Raw genomic sequence first — 4,427 nt, 5'->3', positions numbered from 1 at the left:
GTAATTTATTTTTACAAATACTGACTGTTAAAATTTTTACGGAATACTCCCGTTACTTGATGTAACGGAAAACGGCTGTAATACCAAGTTACTGGTCTAGTCCAGTGCAGCAATTTTACGCTGATGGGACCAGTAAATTCGAAATAACTCTCCCCGTAATATGATTTTACATATGCTGACCGTAGGAAATTTTACGGAACATTTCCGTAACCTAAGGTAACAGAAATCTGCTGTAATATCAATATACTCGTCTGGTCCCTTGCAGCAGTTTTACGTTCCTGAGACCAGTAAATTTGAATCAGGTTTATTTGGTGCGGGAACACGTAAAAAAAAAGTAAGTGTGGATAATGACGGAAATCCAGTCTTTCTTGTGGAGATCATCGGTCAGCAACTGCCTGAATGAAGAGGGCTTCATCAAAACTTCAGCAGCAGTTGAAGGACTGTACTTTGGGCCATGCTCTTTTGTAGGTTCTTCTATAATCTTAACAAAGATTATGCTGTCATCAACACCGTTACAATTTGGAAACTTTGAGACGCTATAGTATGACATACTGCGACTTTTCATATTCTTGTCAATTTCTCAAATAATGATGGCCTAGGATAGCGATGTCGAACATAAGGCCAGCAGGCCGCATGCGACCTGCGAAGCAATTCTGAGTAGTTTGAAAAACCCCTGTATTACCCAGCACATTTTCTATCAAATGTTGAGATATTATTGTAAGAAATGCTTCCCGCAAGGCCACAAATGTCAAGATCTTAGACCGTACTATAATTATCCGACAGTGGTGTTATGGTTTTACTCTAGTCGTCATCAGGAACAAGTTGGTGATACTGACATCCAATTCCAAAAACTCCAAGAAGTGCACACTGAGTTCATATTTTTATGAAGAAATGAGCCAAAAAGTAGTTATTCGTGAAGTGAAAAAAAAACTGTTATATGCAGGACGCATGGAGAATATAATAGTTATAAAAAATACAATTCAAATATATTTGGTCGCACTGCTGTATCACTTCTACTCAAAGGCCCCAGACAGACAGAGAAACCCGAATGACGATTAATAATGAGCCAAATTCTAACGTCTGGTTTACAATTAAATCACTTGTGTTCCTCAAAGCGCATACGATGAGTTAACGGCAGTTTACGATTAAAACAAAGGGAGCATACAAATATGTCAGCATATTCCGTGGTTAGAGTCAGTGTTTAACCCTAGAATGCATAACAGGGGTCAAAATGACCCAGACGGTGTTATTCATTGTAACCGCTAAACACATATTGCGAATTGAATCCTGAAATTTCTGGACTTTGTTAGTCTTTTATACTTATACATGATGAGAAAAAATTTGTTCTGAAAAATTTTACCTTTGACAAGAAAAATGCATATTTCATTGAGTACCCCGAGAATGCATAACAGGGGTCATTTTGACCCGCAGCAAATTGAAATAGAAATGGACCCGAAAAAGAGGCCTGAGATCATCAGATTTTATAAACAGACAAAGATTTGTGTTGACTTGATTGACCAAATGGTTCAAACATATACTTGCAAACGAAAATCTTGTCGATGGCCTGTAGTTCTCTTTTACAATCTGCTCAACATCGCAGCTCTAAATGCATTTACCATATTCAGACAAGTATGACTTGATTATATGAGTGGACAAGGTTCAAAGCAATGAGGTTTGATCGATATCTTGCTAACTGCCTCATTTTGCTCCACATGATGACAAGATAGACAATGCAACACCACAGAGCCACAGGAGAGGCTAGATGAGATATGACATAGCTTTTCGAAGTCCATCCCCACAATCAACAAACACGTTGCAGAATAGGAAGTGGTGTTCCTTACTAGGGATGGTGTGATTTTTGGTGAGGTTCACGTTCGCATTCTGTGTTTGAACCCCCGAAATTTAGAGGTTCACGTCCACAAACGAACCTTGATAAGTTCTGCACTGTGAACCTTTTTCATAGGTTCTGCACTGAACCTTTTTGATGGATTACAATTTTCACTTCCTTCTTTGTATGAAATTAATTGCATTTCACCTGCGGGCCACTGTATGCATGGCGTTGTCACAGCTTAAAAACAAATCAACACCAAATGCGCAATTGCGCATGCACCTTGACAATCTCAAACACTTTTACTTGCTTTGTTACAAAAGCTTGCTCGAAATATGCTACTTGCTGTTTGTGAATATTTAGTGATTCTCTGCTGGGAGCTTGACTTGCAATCATAAAACATCAAGATCCAAATACGCTACATGTAGGTATAGCCACTCCTTATGTCCAGACGCAAGGGATAAGAAAGTTACGAAATGTTGCTCCAGATGTTGCAGACCGATGTGCTCAGAATAGAGCGTGACCATGATCATAGGCAACAAATGCACTGAATGAATCAAAGTATTCTTTGCAGTATGAACTGTTCTGGACTTTTATTTCATTTCATCATCGACTTCTTTACACTGTTTTTCGTCGGTTTTCACATTAAAATACAGCTGAAACTCTAGACATGTCATCATTACGCCACTGAAAGATCTAGGGAAAGAACAAAAAGAAAAATTTTCAATGTCATTGTAATACAATTGCACGTAATAGCAACACGGGTCAAAATGACCCCTGTTATGCATTAGCGTAAGTTTTTTTGTGCATGCGTTCTAGGGTTAAGCGATTGAATTCAAACGATCAATCTTTGAATTTTTGCCAAACTTCCGTTGTTTGCGAGTAAAGGTGCTGCTAGAATATATCCATATGATATGATCGTGAATGTTATGTAATATACCAAAATGTATACAGGATTGATAATAAACTATTCAAGCGAAAAGAAAGGTCGGGCGTTTTGATGTACCGTAACATTTTGGAATGATTTGACTGATCCGGCCCGCGAGCGGTTTGAAAGTTTGAATCTGGCCAGCGACGCAAGTTGAGTTTGGCCTAGGACTTCGTACCTGAATCATCTTTTCCAGCGTGATTGCAAACTTATCTGGCAACACTCCTTTGCATCGCACGTCCAATGTATTTCGCACGGCATCGTGCTAGAAGCGAGAGGCGAAATGATCCCTTTCTATCACATAAGCATTCGACGTCATGATTCATAATGCCATAACGCTTCCATTTTCGTGTAGTTCAATGTCAGAAAATGTAATACATTCTTATAAGCCATAGCTTCTGTTCACCATTAAACTGTAACGAAAATACATACGTCTTCAGAACCAGGACTGAGAATAACTTGCCAGATTTGAGCTCGGATACTGCTATACCTACAATATCTGCTATCAACACCTGCAATATTCTAAAGCTAGAGTTAAGCTGTGGCTTCGAAACCCTCAATATCTTACAGCATGGAAAACTGAATTCATTCAGTTTTCCATGCTTACAGCAACGCATCTTGTTATTATCCAATACGAAAACATCGCGTCGATATAATATCTGTCTCGGAACATTCAACCGCACGTGCTCAGGCTCAGATATGTCTGACGTCTGACGCCACTATGTCTGGAATATGTACGACGTCACAATGTATTGTTCGCTCGAGCAGCTACGAATTCATGATCAAACAATTCACAAGGCCATTCGCAGGAAAAAGGTAAAGGACGTCTACTACTCTCGTCTCTATGGCAAAGGAGCATGGCGGCTAAACACCAGCTCCAGTGTTTCGATATATAGTTTGCATCATACATGCGTTAAGGAGTCTACAATGGTGGCAGAACTGGTCCAACAGATAATTACACAAAATATCATACCTGCAGTAAAACTACAAAACATACCAAATTCGCTTGCCATGCTACTATTGCTAGACCTTGATGTCTCAAAGGATACTATTTATAAAGCGATATAAACGATGGTATCCGCAATGCCCAAATGTTCGGATACCATTCACCGATTAGCAATCAGCACAGCCATCGATGTCGTAATTTGGTTGATGATTGAAACATGATGTAATTACGAAAATCATATATATATATGTCCATAAGACCGTAAGCGTGTAAAATGATCGAATTGTGAGTTCAATAGCAATGTTGCAAATAATGATTATCCAGTAAATCGCTTTTACGAATGCAAAAGTAAATCCGGAATACTTATTATCCAGTAAATTGCTTTTACAAATCCAAAAGTAAATCTGAAATACTGGTTATCCCGTATATTGCTTCTACGAATTCAATCTGTAATTTTTTTACCCTCTAAAAACAAGTAAATTTACTTTTGACGTGCCCGTATATTAATTTAACGGGCATTTACCGTTAATATAACTGACGGGACAAATTTACCGGTATAATTTGGGTAAATCTACGAATATTTCTAAGAGTGTTGGCATGATACTGTTACCATGGGTTGCGGAGGAGATATGAATTCCGATTTACAACTCAAGTGAATCGCAAGTGTCTATTGGTAGCTCAAAAAGGATCCTGAAGTGTGACATTCTTCAAAATGACAACTTCTT

General features: G+C 38.6%; 1 long non-coding RNA gene across 1 annotated transcript; it reads right to left on the bottom strand.

Moving 5' to 3' along the window:
* Nucleotides 1-288: 288 nt before the first annotated feature.
* LOC145434376 (uncharacterized) lies at nucleotides 289-3,735 on the bottom strand. Its single transcript, XR_013913364.1, has 2 exons — nucleotides 2,935-3,735; nucleotides 289-481 (listed from the first exon to the last, which is right to left on the bottom strand). It is a non-coding gene; the product is annotated as an uncharacterized LOC145434376 (long non-coding RNA).
* Nucleotides 3,736-4,427: the final 692 nt, after the last annotated feature.

Source organism: Botryllus schlosseri, chromosome 2, assembly GCF_051294905.1.
Source record: "Botryllus schlosseri isolate E-star chromosome 2, Bs_hap1, whole genome shotgun sequence".
Taxonomy (NCBI): Eukaryota; Metazoa; Chordata; class Ascidiacea; order Stolidobranchia; family Styelidae; genus Botryllus; species Botryllus schlosseri.
The sequence above is the reverse complement of the archived record's forward strand: the minus strand, read 5'-3'. Positions and strand labels throughout refer to the sequence as shown.